Source organism: Chlamydotis macqueenii, chromosome 5, assembly GCF_036417535.1.
Source record: "Chlamydotis macqueenii isolate bChlMac1 chromosome 5, bChlMac1.mat, whole genome shotgun sequence".
Taxonomy (NCBI): domain Eukaryota; kingdom Metazoa; phylum Chordata; class Aves; order Otidiformes; family Otididae; genus Chlamydotis; species Chlamydotis macqueenii.
Genome location: NC_141560.1, coordinates 64,775,132 through 64,793,041, shown reverse-complemented (window position 1 = coordinate 64,793,041; position 17,910 = coordinate 64,775,132). Strand labels below are relative to the sequence as shown.

The 17,910-nt window shown below is 38.8% G+C and overlaps 1 long non-coding RNA gene across 1 annotated transcript in view; it reads right to left on the bottom strand.

Annotated features, from left to right (window-relative positions):
• Positions 1-8,532: 8,532 nt before the first annotated feature.
• Positions 8,533-17,910, bottom strand: part of LOC147600613 (uncharacterized) — a 30,434-nt gene continuing 21,056 nt past the window's right edge. The window contains exon 3 of the long non-coding RNA XR_015258646.1: positions 8,533-8,603. This is a non-coding gene — a long non-coding RNA (uncharacterized LOC147600613). The remainder of the gene's footprint in view (positions 8,604-17,910) is intronic.

The window sequence follows — 17,910 nt, the reverse complement described above, 5'->3', positions numbered from 1 at the left end:
CTTCTCCTTTTTCTTTTCCAAAATCCACAGCAATTGTCAACAGCCACAACAGTAACAAAGTAAAGATTAGAGGTGTTTGTTCTTTTACTTTCAAGACCGCAAACGGAAGGGGGGCTTCCACAATCATTCGCTTAAAACGGGGAGGAAAAAAAGAAAAACAGAAGAAAAGGAAAACACTCCAAATAACTTGGAATAATCGAGCTGACAGAAAATAAAAGCTCCTAAGAGGCCTCTAAGACCAAGTACTGTCCTACATATTTTAAAAGAGGTAATTTTGACTCTGGCCAACCTGCGGTTATGCATGGCAACTAGGCAGGTTTTTCTTTGTTGTTGAAAACAATGAGAAGGGTCCCCAGTATTGCCAGACAGAAATCCACTAGGATGGATTGTCCTGTTTAGAAGCATGGCAAATTACGAAAAACCAACCTGAAAAAGGACTAAAAGGTGTAAGTTTTTTTCCAAATTTCATATTAGACCTTTCAGTCTGATTTTTTTTTTACTATTGCCATTTTCTCTTTGAAGAGAAGTAAGCGCTGTGAACCACCAAAGGAAAATTCCTGTTTCAGACAAAATGGCCCACAGATGAGTCGTCTCCTCACCAAATCAAAGCAACATTTCCAGGGCATCTTTGCCTGGAATGGAGTCCGAGGCCATAGTTTCACAAATATTTTTAGGTGGCTTACTCTGACGCAGCTGTAAAATGAGCAATCCAGCATTCAGCCCACTTACCCCGCTTCTGTCCCTTCACTAACCCCTCGTGTGAGAACAGGGAACCCCACCACAGAAACCCAGCCAGTTAGCGCCAGTGAAAAGCAGTCTGGTTTGGTCTGGGTCAGTCTCCTCATTCAATGCACATCGTAACTGCACAAATGCTTCTGCTGGAACAAGGCAGGGAGTGAGATGAGCAACTGGGGACACAAAGAGAGCAGGATAGCTTCATTGGTACCGCTGCCAGCTTAAACGTAAAAACACGGGGTGGGGAGGTGAGGAGGAGGAACCTGCTGCATCCCTTCTCTGCAGTTGCAGCAGAAGCACTTTTTCTGTATTTGTGTCCTCATACCACACCTACAGCCCCCAGAACTGCAAAACTGAGCTTCTAGCACAGAGGGAGAAAAAGGATAGAAGCCTGAGTAGGTGATTGAACTGAGAATTAGAAAGCTCAAAGACCTCTCTGGTACCTTGCATGGTGAGAGGCAAATCACACGCTACCCCAGTGTCTCAGTGTCCTAGTAGTGAAATAAGCATTTACCAAATTCACTAGTCCTCATATAAAGCAAGGCAGATGGTGTGAAATTTAGCAGTACTTGGGTTTTGCCCATATGAATCCAGAGTGGGACCTGATTCTAAGGTCATATCTTTTCCGCAATGCTAAATGTTCAGCAACAACACCAAGCTGTAATACAGTCATCAGGAGCACCGTTTTTAATACAAGACTTGACAAACCCTGAAACATTTCCTGTGAAGAGCACATAACAAAACTCTTTGTTTTTACAAACTGCTTATTTTCTGTTTCCCCAAGAACAGTATACTTTCCAAAGATGTACCTACTTTTAGAAACGTGCTGGCCCTGGACTTGCCAAGAGAAGGAAAAAATATTTTTCTTAAATTGATTAAAGAGTTTTCTCAGGAAGAGAGTTGCATTTTGTTGCCTTTCTTCTCTAATTCACAAGAGCAGCATCAAAATGCAAGTCCGTAAGTACAGAAGAACGTCTTTATTTTGGCTGGAATGTGTATTTATTAATACACACTTGACAAGAGGATCTCAGAGATAAATTTGAAAACTTTAAAAGTAAACAGGCTGTTTATTGTGAGTGTCACAGGACTGATTTTTCTAGTTGGGCAAAATTCAAAACAGTGAACAAGCAGCTTTTGTTTACTTTAATACTTCCTATTTGTAATGTTAATAGTGTGTGTTATACATGAAACCTTAGTCATGTTCAGCGTTTGCTCTGGATTTTGTTTTTTTCACTTTTGCAAATGCAAAGTGAGTACCATCAAGTGTAAAGATGCAGCAGATGCATGTTAAAAATTATAAAACACTAGTATATCAGGAAAAGCATACAGATTCTTCAAGATCTATTATGTCATCTCTAATATACTTCATAGGTACCACTGTCTCCAGTTTCTGTCAAGCACAAGAAAGAGCTAACAACTTCTGAAACACACGCACAGTAGTCCAGAGTGAACCATGGACAGCCATCTCTCTTTGCTCTTTTCTTTGGGAAAAATTTTCCCTAAGTATCTGTGAAGCAATACAAGAAGTCCACCCCTGAGAACTCACTCCTTAAATAAGATTTTTTGAGTGATCTTTTACCCAGAAAGGAAGTTAAAAAACCCCTAAAACCCTTTCAAACTGTATATCATTACATTGGTCTGTGGTTACAGTACAGTCCCAACATGGATCCTCCCTGGTCAGGATGTTCTACGTCACATGGTGCCTTACTGTGCTCCACAATTTGCTGCATTGCCCCCCTATGCAGTGCAGGACCAAGACTGGCCCAGGGTACGCTACCGTTTCAGAAAAAGTTAGGCCAGTGTTTCACACTATCTTTAAGTCTGGACACAGTATCACAGGGGTTTGGTTGTTTTAATATATGTATTTCCTGTCTTTTTAGCAATTTTACAACTAGAGCATCAAGAATTATCATTTGTACTGCAGAGAGAAATCAGTTCCAGTCTGCAGAGACTGGGGCATGCTGGTACGCTAGTAAATTACCTGCAGTACTAGAGGATGCATATTTTGATGTGTAAACATTTTAAGAACGTAGAGTTTGATCCAGTGGACATCCACTGGTAGCAGCCTACACTGAAAGTCGCTGGACTCACCATGTTTCAGTATAGACCACTGTGATTATGCCAAAAACTATCTAAACAGGCTTGTGTCCTCATTAAAGTAGAAATTCTTCAGTAACTCTGGAACAGAAGATGACTGACAGAAAATTGTGTTAGTTTAGCCTTCATGTCCCACTGAGCAGATACTACATTCCAAATTTGCAGGATATAGTTGGATAGATTACAAGCTCTCCATTGCTCTCTTCCTCCATTTGAAGCCCGTAAGTCACAGAGTGTTTGGTGTGCATGCTGGCCAACAACATGAAAACAAGAGATAAACATAGTAAAGATATGAGAAATAAACAAATAAAGATATGAGAGATAAACAAAGAAAGAAAGAAAGAAAAAAAAACCAACCCAGGACTCACATTCTGAAGATACAGTTTTTTAGCTCTTAGAGCTTCTTTCCCTTAAGAAAATCACAGACTGAAACTAGCAGCTAATTAAATCATAAAACCTGAATTTAAATAAAAATGCCTCTTGGCTTTTGATTTTTGTGATCTCTGCCATTATGAATTTTTATCTGACATTTTCTCTCACAAACACTGGCCTGTACACTAACTTGTTCAACACTCCAGCAAACACTACATCTTCAGGAAGAGTTTATGGCCTCTCCAAAGAAGAGCATCAGCTTTTTGAGGAAAAGGACAATTCTTGAAAGGAAGTAAACTTGAGCCTTCTGTCAGAATCTTCAGACAGCGAGGAGCACATCATTATAATGCTGACAGAGCATCAGGTAAGACTATTGAAGGAAATATCACTAGTTGTCCTCTGGGCATTCTTTTTATATTCGATGGACCAGAACATTGTCACAGGATAATGGTTGTCTGCTGCCTTGCCCCTATTAAATTAAATTAAATATTTGATTGGAACTTTCCTACTTGCTCTCTGTAGAAATAAAAAATGATGCAAAAAAGCTGTAGGTGAATCATTTGCCTTTCTAGAAACTCCCAGTGTAACTGCTCATCAAGAAACCTAGAGAAGAAACCATTCTTTTTTAAAAAAATTGTTATTGTTGTTGTTTTGAATATTCCACCAAATATTCTTTTTTTTTTCAAAACTGAGAAGGATGTATGCATGATTTATTCCTTCATAATAGAGCAGGCAGTGACTTCAGTTTTGTATGTATGTAAAGATGCAAGTACTGTTTGATGCACAGCAGTTATTGCAAAGACATTTCTGCAGGAACTCCCAGATACTGAGGGCTCAGGGCAGAAAAGGCTTTTGGTGGTCACCTTCTGCACCTTCTGGTCAATGAACTGTGGCAGGGAATACAGAACTGTGGAAGTAATGTGAGGTGTTCAGAGATTCTATTTATTGCATATCAGTTTACCTGTTTAGCAGAAGGCTGGATGCCTTTTTCCTCAAGTGATCATTTTATCACTTAATTGCCTACAATGCATTGAGTCAAAGCCAATGCATGAGAAAACCTTCAGTTTAATTCAGCTGCAGTTCAGGCACTCAAAGGTCATTGTACCAAATAATTCCAAAACTTAAAGTTCTGTCAGGAAACAGGCATCGAGTACTACAGTAAAGAGTATTACAAACCTCTCTCCTCCTTGACCTTTAACTTATTCAACAACTCCCCTCCCTCTTCATCACATAGATTATCTCATCCTGTGGCAGACACTGTCCATGCTGCATTTCTGCTCCTGGATGTAAGATGAACCGTGTCCCCAGGAGTTTTGAGAAGTCATAGTGATATCAGACAGCTTCCTGTCTATGCTCTCCCTCTACTGATGTCCTTTTGACTTTAGACAGAAGATTCCATCAAGTGGGTTTATATCGCATTGAGTGCATTCTGCAAATGACAGACTCCACAAACTGAAAATCCTGCAGACAGAGAAAAATTCTTCTCTCTGTTCCTGAGGGAAAGTCAGGACTGAAAGTAATGTATGAAATTCTCAACATCAGTCAAAATTACGCATGGAAAGCAAATTGCAAAACTGAACTAGACCTTAGCTCACAGTGCACGTAAAGCAATTTACATGGTGGTGCAGAGGAGAGAATATTACTCCTGTGCTAACTTGAAGATTTTTTCGAAGGCTACAGATTTAACGGCAAATTCATCTGATGATGATGACTATTGTCAACAGTTACTCAGAATTAACCTCTTTACATCTAAACAAAGATGTAAAGAGCTTCACTTCATGCTTGCATAATTAACTGTATGCTTTCGACAAACATTAAGAACCATGGTCTCCAGCACATCTACATCTAGTTTCAGTTTATGGACTCCAAATTACCTTTGGGTCAGGAGTGTGGTCCCTTTATAGAAAATTGTAGGGAACTGTAGGATGAAAATAATGGAAAGCCTTTAAAGGGGTCGGGCATTCCAACAGGCAGATCTTTCCAATTTGAGTATGAAGTTAAGAACAAGACTCCCTAAAGAAAGGAAAAGACTTTCACAGTGATTCTCAGGAGTCTTGTCACTTTTATTGTCCCCAGTAACGTTGCTGATCATGTAAACCTAGAGCCTGAAGCAGAAATCTTTATTAGATGTTAACTATCACAATTATCAAACTGTGGTGTACAGAAAATACAGTTCAGGATGTTTATGAATCCTCCCATTCTGTGGTGAAAGAGCAAAGCTTGACATCACATGCAGTGCTCTCTAACGTAAGATAGGCTTCTGGAAAGAAATGGATAAGATCTTATGGTATAATCTCTGGTTAATGTTAATTTTTATCCCTTGATTTGATGTTTTAAAATCAATATTCCGTAGCAGTTAATGTCTAGATTTTTAATGCATCCAGGCTGAAAACACTTGCTAAGAACTGAAAGATTCTACAGTCTTTGTCTCAGACATCCCAGGAAAAAAAAAAATCCTGTATTCCAGTTATTGTCTAGCATTTGAGTTCAGTGTTGGCAAACTGGTCCCTGCATGTCTTTGAGGCATATGGAAATTGATGATGAAAGTGTCTAGTATAACTAGAAGTATAATTTGATGAAAACTGAAGCAGTGAACTGTAAGAAACTGCTAAATCAGTGTCATCAAACTCTGCTTGAAAAATAATGAAACAGAAATACCACTAGGGCACGAGAAATGCAGGGCGAGGACTGTGACACCAGAGAGCAAATACAAAAATTAAGGAAACATACAAGATATTATTTTAATTGTTATTTTTGAAACACATGCCCAAAATACAATACAACATTCCTGTCCAAATTCACTTAACGGAGACGGTGACATCATGTCTCCTCCAAATCGTTCAAGCCCAAACCTTGGCACAAGCTCTTCCAATAGAATACCACGTTTGGCCCTGGCACTCTCGCTTGTCTACCCGTAACCATGTGCAGAGTAAGAACAGCGCTGTGGCCAATGCAAATCCTAGTTATAGCTCAAGTCCCTTGGGGCAATAGAAAAAGACCAAAATAGAAAACATATTACAGTTTTAAAGCAATAATATTGCCAAGGAAAATAAAACAAACGTAACCTTAGAAGTAAGATGACATTTATTGCCTAAAAGTTAACAATTCCTGAAGCTGTAAAAGTACTCTATAAATAAGACCTGAAGATGGCAGTGGAAAGATCCTGATATTGCTTTATTCATACATTTTGAATGAAAACAAAACAAACTTACAGAGAAATCTGAGAGCAAGAGGACAAAGGAAGACGATATTGTATGTTTTAAGAATTTAATGATTCTATTCAGTTGTACCTGTGCTTTGAGATAGCAACATGTGTATGCATGCTCGAGAAAGGGATATAAGCTTGCATATTCGAAGACTTGCCAGAAAATTTGTACAAAATGATCACAGGGAGAAAAAGACAGCTGGAAAAATTGGAGCAGGGGCTCCAATTTTCATGCCAGTGTTACACCTAATGCAAAGGGAATGCAGATGATGGACTGTAAGCTATATGTTATTCCTCCTGCCACTTAGCAGTGTGCTTGTCGAGCTGAACAAGAACCGGGAAGTGAAAAAAAAAACCAAAACCAAACAACAAAACTAAACAAAAAGACCCAGAAATGATCAAAAGTGTGCTATTGTAAATGAAAATATTTATGTCAGGATATTTATTACAGTCACATCAACATTTTCATGTACAAAAAGCAATTATCAAGACCAAGCAGTGGGTATCAAGCACTTATTTCTTTAAAGTGTAGTCTGATTTGGAAATTTAAATTGTTTCTACTCACAATCTCACCACAGCATGCACACAGCAGAAATCATGAAATGGAAAATATCTATAAACAAACATCTCTTGAAGGTCCTATATCATGCTTTAAAAGAAGGATAATGAGAGGTTTCTGCACATGCATTTATCCAGATTAATTATCAATAAGCCTAATTAGAAAGCTGTGCTAACAAATAAGTAGAAGACTTTTTTTTTTTTCTATTAGGGAATACACAGATAGGAAGCTTAGTAGAAAAAGGGTAAGTGGAATCTTGAGAGGATTTTCTGGTAATACATTCACTTTTCTAAACTAATCTAGGCATGATTTCCATGCATTTTGATACCATCTTTTCCCATGAGGTGATCTGAAAACCTATGTGTTAAAAAGTCATTTACTCTGTCAGTAACTGTTAACCCAAACTATCCACTTGAGGAGCTGCCTTCTAACAGTGTTTCCCCCCTCCCCGAGACCTACTGACCACAATTCCGTCTTTTGTGATATTATTACTGCAAATTCAAAACCATGACCTTATTGTGAAAAATACCTCCTAAAAGAAAACTAGTTTATAAAATCAGCTTATAAATCTCAGTTAGAATTTAACCAGAGTACCTTTCTGGTACACAGGGTTCCTGTCGATTCCTGTTGTGCGTTCAGGTTTGCACACAGCATAGCCTTCAACAGTAGCTGAGAGAAGCAGGGTCACAGTGTCTGTTTGTAGCACCCTCATTGTCACAGTGAACCATCCATGGAGATGTCTCACCTCTGGAAAGGAGAAGTGAAAAGGGAAAAAATTAGAAATACAAAAGTGGCAATGCAAAAGACAAAGGAAAAAGTAGGGGTTCAGATACCAACTTTCTACAAGCCCAGTGGCATAGTCAGTATGGGGCTAAGCCTACAAAGCTCTATAGCTTCTAAAACAAATCCAGACACAAAACTTCACCAGATTAGCTGATGTCTCTACACAGATGCAAGATAAACTAAAAGTCTGACAGTGACTCCTTCCCAGGTAGAATGAGCTATTAACCTTAAGAAAGTCAAAATCTAGGCTAAACTTGGACAAATGTATATTTAAGCTTCTGCCCAAGCTTCAGACTAAAGGCAATACTTTATGTTGTTGGGTCAGAGAGCAGAAGCTACAGAATCACCTTCATCCCACTGAAATCCTTGGCTTCACTACTAGCTAAATTGATAAAATTGAAAGGAACAGATATTCTGTTCTGCCTTGAGATCAGACCCTTATAATTGAGATGAGACATTAGCTGTTGATATAAAAGCTTTTTAATTTAAGTCTACATTGTTTTTAGCCAGCTATTTCATATGCAAAAATTATCAAACTATACTATTTCATCCAGTGTTCTTTATTTCTTTCTATTCTTTCAAGTTTAGCCTGTCAGAAAGCACATATGGGAGTTCCGCAATCAATAACTTATTCCTTCATATCTGGAGGTCTCTATTAAAATGAGTAGCGTGAGCCAATGAACAGTAATCACCACTGTCAGCCCACACTTTAGCACTTTTGGTTCAGAAGCTGACTAACTATGCACACACTGTTACTTTCAACCATTCACTTACCTTCTGATGGATTTTCATCAGCGTGCTCTTTTCCCCGTATTTGTCAGATCAGAAAGCTGCAGTTACCTACGTTCAATACTGTCAAATTAACAAAGCAAAAATCAATGATTAAAGCCCACAAGCCACAAGATTGCCGTAGTCTGCAAGCTGCTTAATTTCCTTTTATTTTTCTAATACTTTGTTCTTGTTACATTGTTGTAAGAGTCCCTGTGCTGTTATTCCATATGTACATTAGAACGTGTGTACGTACAGCGTGTGCACTTACAGAAACCTTCTGTGGCATTGCTGCTGAACGAGCCCTTGGCTCCCAGAGATCAGTGTGACCTGAACGCTGCACCCACAGGGAGCTCCACTGACTTCTGATGTGTGTCTTTCGATAACAGGTGTTAGAGCCTCTGATGGAAGAGAACTCCAAGGTTTTGGACTCTGGATTCCACACATGTTGTAATCAAAAATTTCTTTCTTTGCGTGACTCATAGCAAAAAGAGTCAGGCTTTCAGGATTTTAGAAGTCTGGGTTTAAAAATGTAAACAACAGGAAAATATGCTCCTAAACTGTCCAAGAACTGATCCAACAGCCACTGTCTTAAAATACCTCTGGCCATACCGATACTAATTTATTACTATTGTTTTGTACTTCCCTAAGAGGAGTGACAGGATGAGAGTCATCCGATGACACAGTCTGACTTACCAAATGGCAATGTTTTGTAATAATAAACTGTAGTTACAGAATATGAGGAGTTGGAAGGGCTCAAAAGATAGTATCAACTAAATACACCCTCCATAGACTAAAACTTCTCTTTGAAACACAGGGCAGAAGCACAGGCTTCTGGAAGAGCCAAAGGCTCCATCCAGGCCTAGCACAAGCACACTTTTTCAGTTCTCCTGAGTAGGACTGGAACAGGGTTTTGAGAAAGATGAATTTGATTCATGTCTGATGCTTAAAAAGCATCCCTACCAGCATCAGCATCATCCCATCACAAACCAGAGCTTAATCTTAGATTTCTTTCCTCCTACCAAATCCCACAATTTTCAGAGACAATTTGGGATTCACAAGGAACACAGAATCAGTTTCCTTTCAGATACTAACTAAATATTTAAAAGTCGATCTTGCTCCTGCTGAAAGAGGTATGAGTTTTACCATCAGTTTAAACAGAAGAGAGATCAAGTTGCAGAGTTACAAACCTGCAGCTGTTAGGCTTCCTTTTTAGCTTGGAATTTTATGTACAAAAAGGTCACTTCAAAAGCAAACCCAAATGTAATGTATTTGCAATTTAAGACTCCCTAACACTGACAGACCAGAATCAAGGTGTCACGCTGTAACAGATGATGTTGAAATGGTGTAATCTATGCCACACAAATCTATACAGATTCTCTTTTAAACAGCAGCTGCTGCTAAATTCAAAGTTCTTATTTGTGGGTTAGAAACCGACTCCACCAGCACTCAGTGGTTTATGCTGCCCACTCCAGAAGCCATGCAGCTTCAGGGAACGTTTTTTTTTGGTTAAACGCCTCTTCACACACCAGTTTGAAAGTCTCATCCAACAGATACCAAGGGAATCCCAGCCAGAAGTTCATCGCTACACAGCCTCCTTTACAAGCCAGGACTTGCATTTTCTGTTTCGAGAACAAGACAATTGTGCAGTAGTGACCTAGACATATTTTCTTACAAAAGTCTCCATGTTCAATAACCCACTTGTCACTATTCTTAATTTTGTCTCTCATAGCATTATTTGGTACAGAAGGATGCTACATGCTGCATTTTACATATCTACACTAAAAATGAATACTGGAAAATCCTATACTGTATTTTACCAGTCAGAGGTCACCAGAAGCTGTATTTCAAGAAAACTGAAGGCATTAGATGTAGTTTGCCCAGTAGATTAATACTGAGCTGTGAACTTTCATCCTCTGCAGCAAGATTTCCATCCAACTGACATAGAACTGACATGCAGTAACACTTACAACCAGGGGGATCCAATTTAGACAGAGTTCAAATGGTTTCAAGCTACTCATAGGTCACAGAGGTAAAGTATGCATAAGAGAGCTGGCTTTAATCAGAAGGTTTGCAGTAATGTCACACCAGAAGTGATAGGCCACACTGAAAAGGAACTGGATGTTAGGCTTGAGAATTAAATGACCAAATATATTTAAATATTCTGAATATATTCTTCAAGACTTTGTCACAAGCCCAAAACGGTTTGGGGTTTTTTTTTCAAAACAATAGAAAAAGACACGGAATTTTGCATGAGCACAAAAAAACCCCTTCTTTCCCATGTGGCATCATATCTGTAATGTCTATCTTTGGAAGCTTTTGGGGAAGAAACATGATCCAAACCAAAACCAAAACAACTCCATTGTGGGTGATAGTTCAGAAATAATCTGAAAAAAGACTCAACACTTTCTTCATCATGGAGCATTAGAACATAGGAAAATTGAGAGGGACAGGGAGGATTACAGTGAGAGAGAGGATTTAGGAAAGGCCAATTTTAATGCAGTTATCAAATGCTGACCTACTTGTGGAACAGGCAGGTGAAATCTCCATTTAACATTTCATACTAAAGAACAATGTGAAAATGAGAGGACTCAGCGAAAGACATGTCATTGAAAGACAATGTGTTATTCTCTTGAGATTTTAAAGGCTATATCCCACCTAGAAACTCCTGAATCTGTCAGGTGTTCTTATTTCAAGTTTCCCTGAACACTTTAGCTGTATCCAAATCAGCCCTGTGCCCTCCTTTTCATGTAGACAGGCTGGGAGCTTTGTCTCTGTGCCGTCAGAGATGCCAGGAAGGAAACTGGGAAACAGCTCAGTAGTACAATGGAAAGCATCACACCTTTTGTACAGTCACTCCTACTGGTTTGTGCTCTGTTTACGAACCGCTTCTCAGCAGAAATTAAAAAGCAACTACTGCACAAAGCCCAGCAGACAAGGTATGTTGAGTTTCTGAAGATTTTAACTGAGTTTTGTTATGAGAAGGATTAAAAATCCTTACTGCTGTGCCTGTCTACGATATCCTCTCTGCAAAATTTCAAGTCAATGCCATAAAGAGAAGGGGGAGCTTGAGAAAGTCTGTCTCTAGAAATACAGTGCTGGATCTCATGTCATATCACAAGCAGCGTGTCTCAGCTCAGAGCAGCAAAGCAGAAGCAAGGAACCTGGCAGGGGAGATCCAGGGTTTTCTTACTGAATACTCACCCAGAAGCAGCATCACAACCAACAAAATTACACCTTCATAACCCATTAATCCTGCATTGATGATTTAAAATGTAAAAGCAGGAAAGAAAACCCGACAAATTCAAACGAGTCTTTTCTTAAACAGGATAAATTAGGGCTTGTTGAGCTCCTTATTGTTAGAAACCAGACTGTTTCCAGTACCTGGCTTGCTCATTTACCTCTATTTCAGGTAGCTCTTTACAGAACTCTGGAGTAGCTAAAATGTCCCCATCTAGGTTAGTAAAATAAATATTTATTTTTCCCCCACAAACAAGGAAGCTTTTAAAGACCAATCCATCACTGTTCTCTAAGTCCATATCCATTTTTCTCCCATGTACTGAATGAAGAAGTGGTTTATCACAGCCAGAAAATCATACATCGTATGACGTTGTGTCTTTCATTTGTTGCTCTCACTCACTGGCCAGACCAGTATCACAAAATTAGATGTGCTGTTCCTCAATTCCAATTACACTGCACAGCTCAATTTCTAACATGTTCTCAACTTTGTAGGAAAAATAGCTGTACTGCATGAGTAGTCCAAAGAAGCCGAAGATTTTTTCTTTTCTTTCAGCCTACTGGGTCATATAATTCTTAAATTATGAAAAAGTAATTTTTCTTACTTGTCATTGCCAACTTGTCTTAACAAAATAAGTTTCTTAAATAACAAGAACTAGCACATGTCCAATACTCTCCAAATCCTCCACATAACCCATTCAGCCCTTCCTATATTCACCCTGTATAACTCTGAAGCCTTTGATTACCTGTGCTTCCATTTCTACAGATAATTGCACAATTCTAAGCTGATGGACTTAAGAGCACAGGGACTGCACCTAAGCAGAAGTGTGGCATACTCCTGTAATTAAAACATTTTACAATTAAGCGAGATGCAGCTTTCTTTCTTCATTTTTTTTTTGCTGGAAAACCATACTACGCTGCTTTTTGCCTTTTAACACATCCTAATGACTCATGGCATTTAAAATTGAGTTAAATATTTTTCTTAACACAGATGTATATGTTTTATTTCATACTTTTGCCAAGATTCCTCATGTACTTTTCCAATTATTACAGTCTTCCTTTCATGTTTTTAATTTTTATTTTCCATAGTGCCATAAAATATAAGTTGCTGAATGATCTCTAAGCTCATGGCTGGAAGTATGTCTTTATTCCACCCCATAGCTACATAGAACCTTGGACAGACTTTAACACCCACCTTTCTGGGCTTCTTTTCAGCAGCTGGCCATTAAAGTCTAGCCCCAGGTCTCCTCCTTGCTTCCCTGAAGCACTCCATCATTAAAGCACCATCCAAGGTTCTCTTATCTTCTTCCACTAATCATGAGTTTTATTAGCTCTCTCCTTAGAAGTGCAAAAATCCCACAGCAGCTGGAGAATTTAGCAGATTAGCATGTCTTCCTACCAGAGAACAGTTGGTGCATCAGAGCTTTTCATCCTCCTTGAAGGACTGTATTTATTTTTACATAGTGAAATAGAGAAAAATAATACATTGCTAGGATGCCTCTCAGATCAATTGAATGTGAAATGGGAAACATGTTTAGCTGTACTCTTGAAATCCTCACTAGCAGAATGCCCTTACGCGGCAATGGATGGGACTTCCTTCAGTCTGCCGCTAAGTGACTCCATCCTATCCTACTTGCTAATGATCTGGCTTCAGTTATTCATCTCTATTACCAGTGCAACACATCTGGCATGAAGGCTTTCATGCTAAAGAAAATCCAGTTAGCGCAGAATGCTTCAGTACATCCCTTCGAGAACGCAAAATATCATGCTTTCACCATCATATCCTCTGCTCTCTACACTGGAAAGCCCGTGAATCCTGAAGCTTTGCAATGAACTACTCACTCCTCCAGCAAAAGAGATTCTTAAGCAAGAAGGCAGGGCTCATCTGAAAGGGAAGCAAGCACTTCCATGAAGGCTGATCTAAAACTGTGGAATGAACCGCCCTATGAAAAAAAGGGAGCGTCGCAAATCTTCCTCACCATCTGCTCCAACTGCAAGGCACATTTTAGGAACTCGCTTTAAATTTAACATTAAAAAGGAATCCACATGCATATTTAAAAAAAAACCAAAACAAATACAAACATAAAGAGAAAATTAAAACAAACTCTACCAAAACAAATAGCCTACAGAGCAGATTCCTCCATTGGGGATCTTCAAAAATAAAACACATTCCCACACCCCCAACTGCTACGGAAGAGGTGCTAGAACATGGACAGAAGATAAAGAGTTTCTAGCCCTTCCAAAGGGCTGCTTTGAGTGCCATTTATGGAGTCAAGCACTGAATAGCACAGAGCAGTAATTTTGTTGTAGAAATAAAGATGAGAGAATGGAAACAACTATACCTTAACATCAACATTTTACCCACACCAAGCATTGCTCAGATTTCTCCTCACACTGCTTTTCATTCATTGTCTTCCCAGGTTCTACTCAGAGCTTGCACTTCTCTCCAATGAATTACCCACATTATTTTGTATCAGCTGAAAAAAAACCCTCATACCAATTAAAAATAATGTTTTCCTCGCTGAATTAAAAAAATTATACAATACCCATTCCCATTAAACTGACATTGGATAGTGAAGCTACATAGGACTTGAGAAGTTTCATGTTTTTCAAGTGATTAGCATCAAAATCTCTCTCTAAAAATAAAATAGTGACAATTACAACAGTTAAGCTATCTCCTCTGTGTGGCTGCACACCACCTTTAAAAAAATCAGCTGGGGCTGCTTATTTTAGTTCCAAATATGATTTATCTGTTGATTCTTCAGCATTCATATTTCAACAGCCTCCAAACCATTAAGCTATCCCATGAGACGCATATCCAAAAACATCCTTAACCGTCTCCATTTCCAGAACAGAGTATGTGTATCTGAACATTCTAGTTAGCTGGCTCAGAGTGACCACAGGGTCAATCACCTGGGAAATTACAGGAACTGTAAGGGTTAATCTGTGGGCTACCTCAAAACTCATTCATGTTCTTTGCAATAACACACCAAACTTAATGACCATCAAATAATGGTTGCATGATCTGAGATTTGGAAAACCCAGACACATTCAATTGCTTTCTCTGATTAGGTCTGTACTTATTTGGCATTACCAGAGATATCTCAATCCCTAAATAATTAACCTACAACCAATACATATGAAATTGCCTCACTAAGCTCACTATCCAGGACTGTTTGCTGTTAAATTAGTAGAATAAATAATTTACACCAAAAAAGTGTGCACAAGATCGTGCCAATAAACCTGGGGGAACTTGTTCATTATTTGCAAGAAAATTGGATGAAACACAATTCCCCAAGTACAAGCCATTCTGTAGAGTAAGAGGTGTGTTAGTGTTATGGCAGCATGTAGGGAACAAATGAAGTCTCACGACTGTTCTCTTCAGAGTATGCTCTCTTCATTAGCCTTTTCTCCAGAGCTAAAAATACACGCAATATACTGTACATATGAGAACACAGCAATACATTTCTTACAGAAAAAAAAATCATAAAAGTATTGTAGATCATTACTGAATAACCAAGGAACTAAAATAATATTTAATACTGAAATGGCAGCTCTGTATCATTTGGAAAATCCACAAATCATTTTTTTCCAGTGGCAAAAGTTACTCTTGCTAACTCTAAATGCTCAAGAAAATTGCTCTGTAAATTTGTAATTCATAAGATTTTTATAATTTTAAGATAATAGCAAAATGAACTACTGATATAACTTATCTCTTGCAAAGTTCTGCACAGTTACTCACACAGCCCTTGCTGCAGCACACAACAAACCAGTCAGTGTCTTTGCGCTAATGTCACTGGGAGCTGAAACAGGCCCTGCCAGCAAAGAAAAACAATACTGACTCTTGTTAAAATGTCAGAAATAGTTTAAAAATAGTTATTCTAAAAGCACATTCAGAATTTCCAACTAAAAATTCACTTTTAGAAATAAATAAACAAAATTCACTGAGAACAATTTGGCACAGAAACTAGTGCTGAGACCAAAACAGGGTTTATGACTTTGGCGTGGGCCCATCTCCCATTAGGTCTTCTGAAAACCGCAAGGTCCTGTCCTCAAATTGTACCTCAAAGGTACAACTTTCCCTGCACAGCAAGGGACAAGGAAGAGATTCTCTCTGTCCACTGTGGCTTGAGCTTTTGTTGCAGAAGCACCGCTTCCCTGCTCTCCCTGGACTACACAACCCCAAGAGATGCCCAGGCAGGGAATGACCTGACCTAAAGAACCAGCTCCAAGCGCTGTCTGCTCTTCAAGCTATGCTTTTCCTACAAAGAGAGATGGTCACCAGTCTTATGTACTTATTACAGCCCAGGGACAGAGCTGCAGACACACCGCCACATCCTGGGAAGATGCAGCAGAGTCCCTGGCTGGATCCAGCCTCTTGGGTAAGTTTGAACGAAATCCTAGATCTCAGCCTGATTTGTGGCAGTTTGTTGGTTTTTATTATTTGTTAGCAAGTATCCTGGGACATGTTTCCTGACCTCGCCCACGCTGAAAAGACAACAATCTTTTTTATAAAAAAATAGACATTTCTCCTTAGATTATGAATCACGTAGTTGCATGACCTGGGCCCCAATGCTTCCTGCAATCTATCTTATTTAATACTGAAAAAAATCATAGATGTGAATGCCAGCTTACCTGTTCTTCTAGAAAACAATACTGAGGATACCAATTTCACTCATTTCGCTCATCTTTATCCCCAAAAAAACCAGCAACAGCAAAAAAAAGGTTAGCCTGTGGAGTAAAAGGTGTCCCAATGTCGCTGTTACATGCAAGGATCAGATAAGCACCTGGTTTGTTCTGTCTGTGAAGACAGCTTTATCCAAATAAAGCATAGAGCATTTTATCATTCTGTAATGGAAAAGACCTGTCACTCTTTGAATATCATCATATGGTCGGTGGCCGGCAGATAATGGACTGTTAAGTGTCAAGGTGACTGGCTTTGAATGTGCACAAAACTAAAAATTATAGACCTGTCATTCCATAGGCAGGCCACAATTAGCTGTCTATGCAACTTGAAATTTCCATTTTGCCAGCTGAATAATCAATTGGCTGCAGTTTCTCAATGTAGATGCATTTTTAGGTTCTTTGCACTCAGGATTTTATCTTTTTTATAAGGTTTTTCAAATAACTGTGCCTGCACTTAGGCAGATGGGGTTAGGAGAGAATTGCGCAGTTATCTCCTCCCCAAACACATACACAAATACGTTCACCAGTATTTTATAATCAACACTTTTTACATTGATTTCCTCTAGCCATGCTCTACCCTATAATGTTTCTGCCAGGAATGTGGTGCTAAGGAACACAAGCTACACAAAATTCACAGCTTCAGACTTCACAGCTGTTTGTTTCTGTTAACAACATTCTTTTTCTACATTTTGCTATCAGTTTTGCTCACCCTGATATGAGTTAATAATACAAAACAACTTAGAAAAAAATGTTTTCAATGGTTAACTTCAAAAAGGGAAAGTATTTTCTTTTTGGATTTTTTTTTTCTGCATCACTTACTAACAAAATTTTAAGGTGGTTGGGGCAGAGACGTTATTTTATGCTGCTAAAACAGCAGCGACAAATACAGTGATGTATCAACAATGGCTCTTACACTCCGCTTTGAAACTAAACAAGCAATGCAATCAAAAAGATTTAGAATCTCGTGACATATATTAATGTATGTACTGTAGCCCTTTTCGTCCCGGACAACTAGCAATCATTTGCTGTCTTACAGGCTGTCGGTATTTGAGAAAGAAATGGCTTAACATTGTGCTTGAATGTGAGAATAGGTTTACAAAATGGGAGCTCCAGGTTTATAAACAACACAATATCACGACAAATGCTGCCTCAATGTCTTTGATATGAAAAAGTCCTTTAAATATATGTTACTGCAAATGTCCTTTTTAAAAAAAAAAAATCTCAGCCTGATTTGTAGCACACAGTGGGCAGAATTCCTCCCATCTGATGTGGAAATGCTACACACAGATTCTGGCCAAAGCCACTTGGAATAACAGAAAGACATACGAGATTGTCACTGGACTCTGCATCAGGCTGCAATATGTAGCCTTCCGTTTTTATAGTACTTCATATATTGATAAAACCTTCACATGCAGTCCTGCGAGGTACACAGCGATGCTTTGGTAATCTGAAAAGGGCTGCTGATCAC